Below are 16,963 nucleotides of genomic sequence, written 5' to 3'. Positions count from 1 at the left end.
TAGACATGAAAGAATTCTGTGGCTGACGCCAGCAGCCACAGAGAACACCAAGTCTAAAGTCAGCTAAAGGTAAACATATGGAGCCATCCAAGGAATGTAGCAATAAAAATTGGAACATATGACAGAGCCTCCCCTCCCCCCCTCTATTTTTTCTGGGATAATTGTGTCAAGGAGGGGAAAAAAGCAGCTCTTCCAGACAGCAAGCCTTCATTGTGATCTGCTGTCCTCTGGCAGGGGGAGCCAGTCAAAGAATCTTTCAAGAAATAGTTAGCTTTTTTTTTTTTTTTTTCCCCTGACTGAGTGTTCCACTACCAAAAATCTCTCAAATCAAATCCAAAGACAATTATTTATTTTCCAGACTTAATTTAATAGCAAAAACACCCCTGGAGGACTGAATGTGGTATTTGACTTTTATTTGGGCCACTCTGGGCATCACCAGCAGCTTTATTCTCCAAAGTGTGACTTTGCAGTGAGCTCCGGGGCCCGCAGAGCTGTCCAGGGGCGCTGGCTGGGATCCCCACTCCTCTCGCACCAGCGGCCCGAGGCCGGGCCAGGGACAGCACATAAATAATGCTTCTCAGTGCAGGTTTGACTTGGTGTTTCTTCTCCATGGTTTGGACTCTTCATTCTCGTGGAGGGAAACCATGACCCCGGTCTGTCCCCAGACCACCTTCCCAGCCTTATCTGACACCACAGTGGCCCCTCGGCAGACCTATCCTGCCCCCTTCTGTGGGGTTAATTGATGCTTTCCCCTTGGTCTTGCTTCTCCTCCTGCTCTGTGTTGCCTCTTCCTGGAGAATCCCATCTCTATCCACAGCATTAGGCTTTAAAACAGGATATCCAGGGCGAGAGATTCAGATCCTGACTTTGTTACTTTCTATCTAATGTTCTAGAGAAAGTGAACTGGCTACCTTGTGCCTTTCTGTGTTACTTCATCTGTAAAATGGAAACAATACAGGACCCACTTACTTTCCAGGGATATGGTGAGGATGAAATGAGCACATAGTTTAGCCAGTATCTGGCACAGGGTAAGCACTCCATAACATTCAGTTGTCTTTATAAGAGTTGTTAATCTCACAATCAACATACTATGTGGTGTTTAAGAGACACATCAACCTCATTTCCTCCGTGGGACCTCTAGGGAGTCTCCCCTTCCTTCCCAGGCTCCTTTTTATTCAATTATTCTTCCACTTCTTAAAATCTTCATTTCTTTTCTTTTTCTTTTTCTTTTTTTTGTCTTTTTGCCATTTCATGGGCTGCTCCTGCAGCATATGGAAGTTCCCAGGCCAGAGGCCAGATCAGAGCCGTAGCCACCGGCCTAAACCAGAGCCACGGCAACGTGGGATCCGAGCCGCGTCTGTAACCTACACCACAGCTCACGGCAACGCCGAATCATTAACCCGCTGAGCAAGGCCAGGGATTGGAACCCGCAATTTCATGGTTCCTGGTTGGATTTGTTAATCACTGAGTCATTACAGGAACTCCAAAATCTTCATGTCTTTATGATGTGACTTATTAACCTGACTTGAAATAATTCTGAGCCATTAATAGCCATTGGTTATGCACATATGGTGTGCAAAACACTGCTGGAAACACAAGGATGGACCAGGCATAGGAGCTCCTTCCAAGATGTAAGGGAAGCCATGGCCAAGGTTGACCATAGGGCAAGGTCAAAAGTGTTCAATGTTATGAGAGATATGCAAAAATGGACTCTTTGGGTAGGGAGAGGTCTAGAGGAAGGAGAGGCCAATGTAAGTTGAGGTGACCAGGAGATGCCTTACGGGAAAGATGTTTGCCATGATCTCTTCAGGCTTTGAGGATTTAAAGATGGTGAAGGAGTGGGGAAGGACTAAGGAGAGTGACTGGCTCTCTGCATCTGTCACTACAACTAGGACACTAGCCGCTGGAAGTCAGAGACCGTTTCAGAAATGGATTCACTTTGCCACTGGGCTTGTGAAGGGGTCAAGGCCAGGCCAGGAAAGGAAACCTAAAACAGCATGGAGTAACGGCCTGAGAGATGGACAAAACAGGGAGAAAATGGATGCCCACAGGTAAGGGCAAATCAGGGAGGGCTTGGTACTTTAAAACATCCCCAGGGATAGTCTAATCCAACCCAAGGGGCAGAGTGAGTGCATATTCTTGAGTGGCTAGTGCAGCAGATGTAAAGGGAGTTTTCCCAAGCTCTGTTAGAACAACAGAAATGTGCACTCTACCCAGGTCAGGAATAAGAGGTCTGAATAAGGGCAGACGTAGAGAACAGACTTGTGGTTGTCAAGGGGGAGGGGAGGAAGTGGGATGGAAGGGAAGTTTGGGGTTCATAGATGCAGACTATTACAGTTAGAATGCATAAGCAATGCGGTCCTACTGTAGAATACAGGGAACTATATACGGTCTCTTGGGATAGACCATGATGGAAGATTATAAGACAAAAAAAAAAAGTATGTATATGTATGACTGGGTCACTATTCTGTACTGAAATTGGCACAAGACTATAAATGAACTACAATAAAAAAAAGCAATTAAACATTAACAAAGTTTTGAGGTTTAACTTTTTAAAAATAAAATTAAATGCATAACAAAAACAAAAAACAAACAAACAAATACCTCCAGTGAGCCCTGGAGACCTTGGGAGGTGCTGGGCTGAGTAAATCAGTTCCTTGAGATGCAATGCCAGGGGCTGTAATTGTAGCCCACTGTATTAAGTCTAAGGGCAGTGGCAGCTTGAATCTGTGTATAGACTAGAGTGATGCCTAACTAGAGAAGCAGAGATTTTGGAGCCACCCGACTGGGATTGAGCTCATTAACCCTACGACTGAGTGGGTCACCCAGTGCTCCTGGCCTCAGTGATGTCATATGTCAAATGTATCAACTCATACACATTATATTAGGATCCAAATATATAATTATATAAAGGGTCTGGAATGTGGTTCATAGACCATCAGTGTTGGCACTACCTGGGGACCTGTTAGAAGTGCAGTGTCTCAGGTCCCACTCCAGACCAATGGCATCAGAAACTACATTTTAACTGGACCCCCACATGACTTTTATGCACCTTTGAATTTGTCAAACCCTGGACTAGGACAGTGTTTGACTAAAGTAGGTACTCAAAGCAGATGCACCTGCTATTGTTTTCACGGCTCTGTGGGCCCCTAGCTTTCTAGTCACCAGGTGTGATGAACTCAGCCAAGATTCAGAACAAAAGAGATGCCCTCAGAGGGGTTCTTATGGTTCCAGGTCTGAGTGGGATGGACCCCACCAGGGAACTTCTCTCATAAATTCTTGTAGGCTTGCAGTGGCTTGCCTAGTGCCCTCTGGAATATGCACAAGCTCACATGTGATACACACTGGGCTTTCTTGAGTTTGTCAGTCCACGAGCAGTGAGGGCTTGCTCCGTATGCCTAATTACTCCTACCTCTTTCCTTATTTCTTTGGTTTTCATTCTAACACACCTTGCTATGTCACACCTTCAAAATTGCTTTCTACTGGGTATGCTGGTAGATCTTCAACAAGGGCCCACTTCACTCCCTGAGATAGTGCAAATCCTCTGTGTCCTGTGGGGAAGACTGGGAGAGGCTCTGCTCTAAACCAGAGGACACAGGTCGCCGAGCAGCCTCCCTCCCTTTCTGCTCTGGCCCACCCGGGGGTTCTGGCACATCATCTCATCACCTCCCACTGCCCAGTCACCCTCCCACCAAGCCATTAACATCTACTTTGTGTCATGTTAGCTCCAATCCTTCAGAGGTGCTCCAAGTAGAAGCTGCAGTGTACCTCCAGGGTACTGACAGACGATGCAACCGCTTGAGACCACACAGTGTAGATGGAAAGAGTTAAGCATGGGCTACAGATTACAGTTGGTGGATTTAGTACTGGCTAAAATATCTTGGACCACATCTTTAGCCACTTATTGTGACTTTAAGTTATCTATCCTACCCAAGCCTCAGTTTCCCTGCATATAAAGTGGGGAAATAATTATATGGGATTCAATGATATCATCTAAGTAAAACGCTTAGTATAGTTTCTGGCACATAATGAGTATTCAATAAATGTTTGCTATTAATATTAGGCTCACCTTATACAAAGAGGTTACTCTCTGCCCTCCTTTTCCCATTTAATAAGCAAACAGACAGCTCAGACTTGGAACGGAGTTCTGGTGCGCTCCACCCAAATGGAAGCCAAGTGGTGCCTCATAATCCCTGAAAAAACAACAGGTAACCTCCAAACTACACACCCAAAGTTGCCAAGACCAATGCTTTAGTGCCCATTAGTCCCCGTCTGGCTTTCTATAGGAAATATGACCACTTTTTTTTTCGGTGACTGTAATTTGTGGATTAATTAGACTATTTGATTTTCTTTCTCTTTCTTTCTGATGGCCAGAGGGCCTCATTAGCACCTCCATTAGCATTTGGTCAGGGAAGGAAGAAGCAGCAGTTAAGTTCCAATAGCCTGAAAGCAGGACATAAGAGTAGAGCACAGATTAAATTTTCTCTCTGGGTCTTGAGTTTGAGGTGTGCGCAGGGATGGAGTATTCATCCATGTGCACCCATTGCATGTTTATTGAGTCCCTGCTGTGTGCATAGTATGCTTCCAGTCATTGTAGGGGCAGAGGAAGCACACTGCACTTGGGGTCAGCGACATACAGAGAAAAACAAATGCGCAATATGGAAGTAAAATGGCAATAACCAGAGTTCTCATTGTGGTGCAGTGGAAACGAATCCGACTAGGAACCATGACGTTGTGGGTTTGATCCCTGGCATTGCTCAGCGGATTGAGGATCCAGTGTTGCCGTGAGCTGTGGTGTAGGTTGCAGACGCAGCTTGGATCTGGCTACGGCTTTGGTGTAGACCAGCAGCTGTAGCTCCAATTCGACCCCTAGCCTGGGAACCTCCATATGCTGTGGGTGCAGCCTTAAGACAAAAAACAAACAAACAAACAAAAAAGGCAATCACCAAGGAGAGCTCATTCATGGTTGCTTCTTTGTTTTATTTTCCTCTTCTAGAAGATGAAGATATTGGACTGTAGTAAACTTAGGCTTTCAAGCTCAGAAGGGACCACAGACGTCTTCTACACCAGGACTATTTTCTGTCCCAAAATAATGGCCCAACAGAAATTGACACACTCCAGAGACAGGACACCCACTCTTTCAGGAGATAGCTCTTAATCATATTACAACTTTACTGAAAATCTATCCCCCTATAACTTCCTGCTTCTCGTATTATTTCTGAAAGCTGTCCAATTCTCAGAAAGCCAATACTCAGAATGGCTAATTCTTCTGGTGGCAGGTTCTATGCCAATTTTCAGAAAGTCAGTCTGTTAAATGGCCAAACCTGATTTTCAGCTGGTAGGTCTCAGTAAGACTGTGCCAGTTGCTACAGCACTTCTGTATTCAGTGATTGATAACAGCAGCTCAATTTGCCTCTCCCAGAGTCCCCACTGCTACCCAACTATCCCTCCCAATCAACCTTCTTAAACTTCCCATGACCTAGAGACCAATGGCTTACTGCCTAGCACAACAAGGAGGTCCTCAAAGGTCTGTGCCAGCCCTGCAGCCAATATCCCTTCTGACTGGTCTTTGCTTATGCTGTGCAGATTGCTAATATTTTCATATTCCTCCTGTGAATGGTCTCTTACCCTCTGGGTCAATTGGGCTAAACCTAGGTAACTTTCTATACATATTTAAAGACAAGCGTCCAGTCCACTATCTCTGAATAGTCCCATTCTTAGGTTCCTCTTTTTTTTTTCTAGCACTCTCCCTCTGAATGGTCACTATTCTCCATTGGGTCACTATTTTTCTTTGGTGTGACATTCCTGGTGAAGGTCGAATCACACAGGATGGAGAAGTCCCCTTGGCCTTTGTCCCAGATACTTTACCTCCAGCAATATAGCCACAGATAATGTCACCTCTAAGAGGCTCATCAGATACAAAATTCTAAGAATCCAAAGACAGCCACACACAAGGCATTGCATGACAAATGTCCAATTCAAGATTAAGCCGTTTTGTATCTTAGCTCATAGGAATGGGGATTATTAACAGCTAGGGTGCTGATTCTCTTGAGGATGATTAGCTGGAAAGTCTTTACGTGGAGGAGAGAAAAATGATTATAGGTGAGTGAAGATACAGGAGTAACAAAGAGAAAGCAAGAACATCCCCAGAGTGACTTTCGGGAAAAGTGACTCAAACACTCTGGAATAAGATCTTCTTAAAGAAAGTAGGGAAAGATTGAAAAGATGAAGGGGTATGGTAAATGCTATTTTGCAAGTAATGTGGAGTCACAGAGATTTTTAGGGGTAGGATCAAAGCACGGTTCTAAGACAAGTAATCCCTAAATGCTATGACAAAGGAGTGAGAAGGGAGGGATATAGGTTAAAATGGGGGATGAGAACAAAAGAGATAAATTCAAAAAGTATTAAAAAATTAGAAAAGGAGTGGATGTTTGGGTAAATGGATAATAGTAGAGGGAGCAGGATGGGGTGAGGGTGGCAGGAATAAAGAAAATGCTATATGTTTGCACGTAAGGGGACTGGAAGAATAAGTAGCATCCAGAGAGGGACAGGACATTAAGAAAGGGAGCCTGATAAAGGCAAGCTAATACACAAACATGAATTCAGTACGATGGTGTGATCCTCTTTAGAGGTGTTAAGAAGAGTTGGAATTGTGAAAAAAGCAGTACCTTCTAGGAATTTCTTGATTTGGGGAGATCACTTTTTTTTTCCCCAGTTAGCTGGCTGATTTTCTTTTCTTTTCATGCTGGTCAAGTGTTTCCTGATTGAGCTAGGGTAATGGGGAGGGGGGTATATTTCCTGGAAATAAGAGGGTCCTAAGGGTTGGATTCAATTGGGAAAGGCACATCTCAAGCCTGCCAAAGGCCATTCTAAGAGGAAGCATTGTAACAGGAACCCAGATCAATACCAGAAAGAAAATGCCATGCGTCAAGTCCAAAAAGGGATGAGCGGTTAGGGGAATTTGGAGCAAGATGGAGGAAGATGTAGGAATATATTAAGTCAAGCAGTGTAAACCCAGGGCTGTGACTGGTAGGTTGATGCCAAGGAACTCCTTTTTCTGGAATGATAATAACAGTGATGACAACAGTAGGTGATTAAAATATAGGTGAATTGGGCCATAGAGATGGAAAACCTGTGTTGAAAGAATGAATATATGTTGATGAGACAAGAGAGCAGCATCATTTGAGAATGAGGCTTTGGAACAGGAAACCCAGGTAGCTATCTGAAGCTTAAATGAAGGGATACAACATCCTTGCCAGCAGTAAAAACACAAGAAAGAAGGTTTGGCTAATATGCATCACACTGCCATGCAGAGTGGAATAATGGGTGCTACCCTTTATTGGGAGCTCAGTGCCAAGTGTGAGGATGATGTTTTTTCACATGTTATTTCTCATCATTGCAACAATACTGACAACTAAGATAAGCAAGCTGAAGCCTAAAGCGATTAAATTAACTCCATCTAGAAGTGACAGATGCAGGATCTAGTTAATAAGGTTCTGCTACTCCATGCTAAGTAAAATTTCAATATTTGCTCAAATCTAGGTACAAAGAGCATGGGCAAAACTATTAAAGTATGGTTTAACTTAGAGTCTAAGTCATGACTCATATTTTACTGAATTCATATTCATAGCACTTAAATATGCTTTGTTTTTCTATCAAAACCAAAGCAAAATATGTCAAACATGTCCTTTTCCGGCTTGTCACAGCCCTACTGTGGATTCTTCTCTACCCAGCTTTACAGAGTCATAACCTTCCTGCCTCCATTCCATCGTCTTCTGCTGGCTGGTGTTCTCCCCCACTCCACAGCACCACAGAGCTTTCCAGAGGGTCACCAATGATCACGACTTTTTTTTTTTGTCTTTTTGCCTTTTCTAGGGCAGCTCTCATGGCATATGGAGGTTCCCAGGCTAGGGGTCTAATCAGAGCCGTAGCCGCCTACGCCAGAGCCACAGCAACGCGGGATCCGAGCCACGCCTGTAACCTACACCACAGTGCACGGCAACGACGGATCCTTAACCCACTGAGCGAGGCCAGGGATCGAACCCGCAACCTCATGGTTCCTAGTTGGCTTCATTAACCACTGAGCCACAACAGGAACTCCAAGATCACGACTTTTAATCCAAAACACCCTCACCTTCCTTGACCTCTGAGTATCATCCAGAACTGTTGACAGATCCCTACCTTGAAATGTGCTTTTCTTTTGGCTTCAGGAACTTTACAAGCTCTGGGCTCTATTCTTACTTACTTGGCTGCTTCTTTGCTGTCTCATCTCTCTTTACTATGTCTTTAGAAGTCAAAGTCCCTCAAGGTCCAGTCCTAAAGTTCTCCTCACATCACTCTTTCATGCTTCCCCTAGGCAGCTGTGCCCATGCTTTCAGTTACCATCTATCAGACCATCCCAAATTTGTATATCTAGTTTGGATCTCTGTTCTGAACTCCAGATCCATATACGCACCTGTTTACTACGTATCTTACAGATCCCAATAGATCAACATACTAAAATACTGAAGTCATTCTTTCCATCTTTCACTGACCTCTTTTACCTCTCTGAGCCTCCACGGTCCTTATCTCAGGAAACGGCACAACTGTCCTCTAGTTGCCAAGGCTTGAACCCTTTCCCTGAATGCTTTTCTGTACTAAGTCAATCAATAAGGTATCTTGATTTTATTTATTAAATCTCTCTCAAATCAACAGGTCTAAATTCCTTGAGGACATAGACAAACACTCTTTTCCTTATAGCAGCAAACTCAGTATATCACATGGCTCCTAACAGAGAGTTAATATATGTAAACCACTAAGTATTTGTGGGTTAAATGAATAAACAAATGATTCAATCTATTTACTTCTTACTGTATCCTCTCTGAGCTGCTATTATTTCTCAGCTAGGCTACTCATCTCAGAAAGCCACTGAGAGGATGCAATATATGTTAATACATGTAAAACACTAGAACAGCATTTGGCACATTTTAAGTCCTCAGCGAATATTAGCTGTCATTAGCAGTAGCAATAGTAGTAGCAGGAGGAGTATGAATACTGATAAAGGACAGAAGTAAATGTGTTGTCCCTGATTCTAAGGTAGAAATAAATCAACTTGATTCTACAATAGAGATATTCCCATGCAAATCAAACATGACAAAAAAAGTATTTGAAAATTAAAGGACTTTGTGGGTGTGGCTGCTTGGGAAAGCAGTTTGAACAGTGAACAGTTCCTCAAAGGGTTAAACATACAATTGCATAGGATCTAGCCAATCCATCCCTACACATATATGTGAGAGAAATGCAAGCACATGGCCTCCCAAAAACTTGTTCATGAATGATCCTTTCAGCATTAGTCATAATTGCCAAGAGTGGAAATAATCCAAATGTCTATCAAATGATGGATTTTTTAAATCCTAAAAAAGAGTTTATCCACACAGCAGATATCTATGCAATGAAATATATTATTCAACAATAGAAAATACTGAAACACATAATGACATGAATGAACCCTGACAACATGCTCAATGAAAGAAGCCAGTCACAAAAGACCACATATTGTCTGATTCCATTTGCAGGAAGTGTGGAGAATGGGCAGATCTACAGAGACAGAAAGTGGGTTAGCTGGGTTACCAGGGCTGAGGAATTGAAGGAAATGGAAAATGACTCCAAATGAGTAAGTGGTTTATTTGGGGGTGATGAAAATATTCCAAAATTGTGGTAATAGTTGTACAACTTTGTGAACATACTAAAAATATTGGATATTACACATTAAATGTGTCAATTGTAGGATATGTTAAATATCTCGAAAAAAAAAAAAGAAAAAAATTAAAGGACTACAAGATGAGGGAAGAGTTTGAGACTATTCCTGTCCTGGCATACCGTTTATCTTGGGGCTATTCCTCTTCCAATTCACATCTTGGCTATCCCCTATGTCATCGTTAGATCACAGAGAAGAACAGAAGGTCTTTCTAACCTGTGAAAAGTAAACCACAACCTGGAATTCCCATTGTGGCTCAACAGATTAAGAACCTGACATAGTGTCTTTGAGGATGTAGGTTTGATCCCTGGCCTTGCTGGGTTAAGGATTTTGTGGGAATGCTACAGGGTTGCAGACATGGCTCCCATCTGGCATTGTCCTGCCTGTGGTGTAGGCCTGCAGCTGCAGCTCTGATTCAAGCCCTATCCCAGGGACTTCCATATGCTGCAGTTGTGGCTGTAAGAAGAAAAACAAAACAAAGCAAACAACAACAAAATAAACCACAATCTTAAATCTCCTCTAGACAAGTTTCTTGCAAAAAAGATTTTGCAAATGCCTTGGGCAGCATTTCCATGGCCTGTTCAATTTTGGGGCAAAACTTATAAGGCTGTGTATTTAAGTACTTTTACAGTCCACTAATGACCCCTATGAGTTCACAGTCTACCTATTCCTCTCTATTGTCCATTAGACAAGAAGAATCCCACAATTATGCAACAAAAATCAGGTACCCCTTGCGATGTTACTATAAGAAAGTCAATCACTTGTTCCTTGGGACCACATTCATTCATTCATTCAAAATCCAACAAGTAGTCATTGAACCTTATAGTGCCAGCCATACGTGGGGCCCAGAGACACAGTGGTGAATAAGAGACAAAAATCCTATTCTTACGGCATTTACAAAAGCACAGTTCATAATATGATGTCAGGGAGTGACAAGTGTTATGAAACAAAATAAGGAAATTACGGCAAGTTAAGGCAACGTTTTAGGCAGAGTGGTCAAGTTGAGACCACTTGAGGAGTTCAAAAATATTTAACTTTCTATTAACATAAAACATATATAAAGAAAACTGTTGAATTTTCACACAGTAAGTGCACCTATATAACTAGCACCTCAGATCCAAGAAATGGAATAGGACCAGCATTCCAAAAGCCACCTTCATGTGCCCAGTCACTACCCTTCAGAAAAAGAACCATAGTATCTACCATAAGATAATATTTTACCTTAATACAAAGTATTTTGTCTTAATTGGCAAGGTGGTATTAAAGAGCATAATATACTGTAATACAATAGAATGTATCGGTTTAAAAATCCACATCTTCCATTAGGTTGTAAATTCCTTGAGTGCAAAAAAGCTATGTCCTGTTTGCATTAACCCAATAAATGCCAAATGAGGGTGCACTATGCATAAGGTGCTAAATACCACAAGGAGTAAAGCACTGTTACTAAATTCAAGAGACTCACAGACTAGTTGAGGAGTATTCAATAAATGGAATTGAGTATTTGATACAAATACGGATAAGATTAATTAGGCTGAAAAAGAGGACTGGTCAGTTCTGCCTGGGAAGGGGGCTGGGTAATGTCAGGAAAGGTTTCTGAGAGGAGGTGATATTTCAACTGAGTTTTGAGAGATTCTCAATCCTCATATGGGCCAGCTCACCCTTCTCTGCACAAATTAGTTAACATATTTGGGAGATTAAACTTTCAACCTTGCAACAGTGCAGCTAGTAGAGAAGTTGGTAGAGAGCCAGATCAGGCACTTCGGACACCAGCCTTGCTACCTAAGGGCCCAAGACTGTCCCATGACAGAGTGACCCTAAGAGCCCTTGTCACCAGAACTAAGAAAACTTAGAGTCTCATGACTTTTAGCCCCAACAATAATTCATATTTTCAAGAGTGGATATGTGTACACATATAATCAAATCACTTTGTTGTACAGAAGAAATTGTAAATCAACTATATTTCAAAAAACTTTTAAAGAATGAAAAAAAGAGACATATCCTATACTCTCATATTCTGAAGCATTTACTTCCTAGTTATAGGATCTTTGAATTTTAATATTAAGTCCTTTCACTGTAAAGTGGATCAAACCAAAAGAGGGGAATAGTGACTTGGGGAGGGACAAACCCCCAGATGATCTCATTATTTTTCAATTAAATTTCATTTAAAAGTTATGTGACTCAAGCTTTTCAAACTCAGTAGTCTCCCCAGTGGATTAAAACTGTTTTGCCTGGCATGCATCCTTCAATTCACATACATGGACTGTAAAAATATATATAATTTTGTTCTTAAGAGTGCAACTTACTTTTTCTCATGACTTTTTTTTTTTGTGAACCTGGCATATCAGTACTTTTAGACTTTGCACACTCACTTTAAGAAATTATTCATCAATACAAGCAATACTCCAGTAGACATCCTTGACTGTGGTTTTCCACACATATTTGCTAGTAATCTTCAATGTAATAGTAAGAAGAGGAATTGATAAGTCAAAGTCAACATATAAACAATGGAATATTACTCAGCCATAAAGAAAATGGAACACTGGCATTTGCAGTAGCATGGATAGATACAGAAATTGTCATACTAAGTGAAGTTAGATAATGAGATGCAAATATCATGTGATATCACTTATATGTGGAATCTAAAAAAAGGATACAAATGAACTTATTTGCAGAACAGAAACAGACTCACAGACTTTGAAAAACTTATGGTTACCAAGGGAACAGGTTGAGCTTCTAGAGGCTGCCTACACTCCTTAGCTCATGGCCCTTTTCTTCCCTCTCCAAAGCTAGCAAGGACAAGTTGAGTCCTCCTCACTCCACTACAACCTTGCTTATGTCATTTTCCTTCTTTCTCTGAGTCTTCTGTCTCCCTCTTCAGCTTTAAGGACCCATGAGTTTACACTGGCTCCACCTGATTAATCCAGGATAATTTCCCAATATTAAGATAGCTGATTAGCCAGTCTCCCAAGGCAAAAGAAATCAAAGCAAACATTTTATAAAAGGACCTAATAAAATTTACAAGCTTTTGCACAGCAAAGGACACCATAAACAAAATCTAAAAGAATGGGAGAAAATATTTGCAGCCAATGCAAACAACAAGGGATTAATATTCAACCTAAAGAATGGGAGAAAATATTTGCCTAAGATAACCTAAAGACAACCTAAAGAATGGGAGAAAATATTTGCAACCAAAGCAACCAACAGGGGATTCATATCCAAAACATACAAATTGCTCACACATCTCAATATCAAAAAACAAACAACTGAATAAGAAAAATGCTCAGAAGACCTAAATAGACATTTTTTCCAAAGAAGACATACAGATGGCTAACAGACACATGAACAGATTGCTCAGCATCACTAGTTACTAGAGAAATGCAAATCAAAACCACAACGAGGTATCAGACACACACAGGTCAAAATGGCCATCATCAATAAGTCTACAAATAATAAATGCTGGAGAGGGCGTGGAGAAAAGAAAACCCTGGGATGATGTAGGTGGCTATGTAAATTGGTACAAAGACTAGGGAAAACAATATGGAGATTCCTTTAAAAAAACTGAAAATAGAACTACCGTAAGATGTAGTAATTTTACTCCTGGATATACATCTAGGAGAAAATGAAAATTCTAAAATATACATGCACTCCAGAGTTCATAGCAGCACTATCAACAATAGTCAAGACATGGAAACAATACAGATATTCATCCAGATGCTTGGCTTAAGAAGATGCTCCTACATGGAAAACAAACTTAGTTACCAAAGGGGAAAAGGAGTATACATTAGGAGTTTGGGATTAACACATACACATTACTATATATAAAACAGATAACCAACAAGGCTCAACTGGGGAACTGTATTCAAAATTTTGTAATAACCTATACGGTAAAAAAATCTGAAGAAATAGATTTATATGTATATATGTATAACTGAATATATCTATATATATATGTATAACTGAATCACTTTGTTGTGTACGTGAAACTAACACAACATTGTAAATCAACTCTACTTCAATAAAAAGGATGTTTTATATATATAGCAGCACTATATTTCTCATTATATTTTTCACTTTTCAATTAAGAGGTGGAAAGTGACACAGAAGACAAATATGGAGGCAACATGGACTTGCAGTTGGAAGGGCAGGTCTGATTTTAGGTAAGCTCTCTTCTGTCTAGCTCTCTATTTTTCATCCATACAATGAGTTTTTTTTTTTTTTTTTTTTGCACTCCATAGCCTCGAAGACACTTTTCTGTTCTGATAGTCAATTAGTTTGCAATTATGAAAGAATTAATCATTTCTCTCTGGTTAACTGGATCCTGCTTTCCAAAGGGTCAGTGGGCTTCCCATCCTCATCTCTCCCAGGTATGTATCCATCTGACCAGCTTAAATGCTACTTAGTCACTACTCAAAGACTCTTTCCCTGTGGGTGTGTGATTGTCTCTCTTCATCTTATGATAACAAACATAACTATTATCATTACGACTATTTTGGCAAGTATTGGTAGAACCCAACACTCACTTTCCAGGACCTCTGCACTGTCTCATTACAATATTTCTATGAGGAAGATAACGTTACTGTCCCCATTTTCCAGACTAGAATGTTGAGATACACTGTATAACTTGTCCATGGTACTACATATCTGCACATGCACTCAAAGCCTATGGAGCCTGGCTCCATCAGCTTGATTTCTACAAGTATATGCCAAGCTAAACAGAGCTGTTTCCGTATGTTTATTTTTTCTTTTAACATAATTAGCATTGTCTCTTTGAAGAAGCCAACTTGGGGTTCCTTTTCATTGTGTATGCAGTTTTGAAGTTAAATATCCCGGTTTTCTTTTGTTTTGAACATTTGGCACAGTTCTCACTTGCCAGTCTGACTCAGAATGAAGATTCATTATGCAAAATGCCTAAAGATAAGGTTAGATCTACCTCACTCCCAACCAGGGAAATGTAATGAATCATGGTGTATAACTGTCTACCTACAAGGTTGACAAAAGTAAAATGATGGATAATACCCAGTGGTGGTGAAGGTGTGATGAAAAGGGCACATCACTCATGTCTTTGACAATAACAAAGTTTAATTGCACCTAGAGTTTAGGTCAGTTAATTCCTTCTTGGGGAATTCATTCTACAGAAGTAATACATAATAATTTCTTACATATATATATGTTACATTAACAACCCCCCATGTATTTGTGCTTATGTGTACATACATCTGACATGTTTGTAATAGTGAAGAAATGGAAACAATCTAAACCCTAGCAATAGGACAAAAATGAAATAAACTATGGTAATTATATAATGAAACTCCATCCAATAGTTTAAAAGAATTAGGCTACCTAGGTGTACTGCACAGAAAGTGCTATGACATATTCTTAAGTGAAAAAAGCTAGTTGCAAATCAAAATTTACAAAGCAATTCTATTTACAAGTAGAAAATAATCCAACACCATCAAGTGCATTTATTTGTATATATAATCGATGTTGCTGTATATTCCTGCACATTTTTAGAAAAAAAAAGTTACCTGCAGTGTATTCACTACTTAATGGTATTTTTTTTTTTCCTAAAAAGGGAAGGGAATGGATTTGGCTTTGGGGTTACGGGTTAAAAAGAGAATTTCACTTTTTACTCTCTAAACATGTGCTCTGCTTGGCTATTTTACAATTACGTATTGCTCTAATTATTTAAAAAAATTAAAATGGGAGAAAAAAGAAAGAACCATAGACTGTAGAAAATTGACTTTCATAGAAACCAGACTAGCTCCTCATATTAATGACTCATGCAAACAGTAAATCAGATTTAAGTAGCAACCACAGCTAACCTTCTGTCTTCACCATTCTGGAAGGAAGCCATCTTTTAGGAAGCTTGCTCCCTCAGGAATGAGCTTACTATGTTCTTTAGCCCATGAACAAACTCCAGAATTATACAATGCATAACTCTTCCTGGATTTGTAAAAATAACTTCTTGCTGCAATAAAAGACTCTAGCCTGCATTATAATAGCGATGGCCCTAAACTTACAATTTATATTACCCCGTAACCATTTTTTTGTCCATAAAACCCTGCAAGATTGGATTTAACTTATGAGGCAAAGACAATTTCATCTGCAGTTGGCTGCTTGAGCATTCTGCCATGTACTTAAGTCAAAATATACAGCCCAGACGCTGTGCCCTTGATTCAGAACATAGACTCCCCTTCTGATTACAATTTTGATCTGGGCTGCTACAGCAGCAGCCATTCTGCTCATAATGATTTCAAGTTCTCTTCAGATTTAATGGAATAAACTCAACGAGTTATGCCACCAGGGCTTTGCAATATTTTAAGCCCAATGGGCTTGCTTTCCTAGTACCCAGAGAAGAGCCAAAGGTATTTTCTCTGTTTGTTAAAGATGGCAGATTCTTCATTTTATTCTTGATCAACTTTTGTTGCCTGTTTGTTTGATACATTTCAATCAAAGTATTTGTTTCTAATAATCCAGCCTTTCGACTACAAATATTTTTTGCTAATGATGAGAGGTGTTGGTTTAAATATTTACTTGTATTACTTTTAGGTATATCATGCTAGAGACTCAGCAAAAATATGATCATATTTCAAAAGGAAAAAGAGAGAGGCTATGAGCTGCAACTAAGTGGCCTTTGAGCAGGTCTGGGGGGTACAAACCTGGCAGAGACTTGGAGGAGCAGCTCACCAGGTTCTTTATAGATCAGGGTCCAGTTAACCAGAGAGAAACCACTGGGAGGTGGAGAACGTGGGGGTGAAAACAGGCAAAGAGCCAGGCACACAGAAATTTGGATTAGCTCCAAATCAGAGGAAGGAAAAGAATGGATGCTCATTCAAGTTCAAAAGGCCAGCAGCTGGGCTGCCAAGAGGCAGGGGTGCAGGCCCAGACAAATGAGACCAGGAGTTTACCCCAAACCCTGAAGAAGAAGGGCATACTTACCCCTAACAGCTTAGGGTGCTCAGTCGGCAGCAGGGGCCTGCAGGCTGTTCCTCTAGACTCCAGCTTGAGGCTGACCGGCTCTGTTTAGACTCCTCACCATGGTTCCCAACCAGGAACTGGCAGCTCTGTGCTTTCTCTGCAAACACAGTTGCTGCAGTGGCAGGCCCCTCGGTCACTGTGTGTGCAGGTGACATACCTTCAGCTAGGAGTGTCTTTACAGAAGGTGAGGAATCTGACATTTCAGGCTTGGATTTCTCTCCTCTTTCCTTTCCTGGGAATGTAATGGGG

The 16,963-nt window shown here is 40.8% G+C and overlaps 1 protein-coding gene across 1 annotated transcript in view; it reads right to left on the bottom strand.

Moving 5' to 3' along the window:
* LOC125113853 (ankyrin repeat and fibronectin type-III domain-containing protein 1-like) overlaps window positions 1-16,744 on the bottom strand; it is a 247,248-nt gene extending 230,504 nt beyond the window's left edge. Inside the window, exon 1 of the mRNA XM_047756798.1 lies at window positions 16,676-16,744. The gene's annotated coding sequence lies outside the window, so the exon portion shown is untranslated. The remainder of the gene's footprint in view (window positions 1-16,675) is intronic.
* Between the last annotated feature and the right edge of the window lie 219 nt (window positions 16,745-16,963).

The sequence above is a fragment of the Phacochoerus africanus genome, chromosome 14, assembly GCF_016906955.1.
Source record: "Phacochoerus africanus isolate WHEZ1 chromosome 14, ROS_Pafr_v1, whole genome shotgun sequence".
Taxonomy (NCBI): Eukaryota; Metazoa; Chordata; class Mammalia; order Artiodactyla; family Suidae; genus Phacochoerus; species Phacochoerus africanus.
The sequence above is the reverse complement of the archived record's forward strand: the minus strand, read 5'-3'. Positions and strand labels throughout refer to the sequence as shown.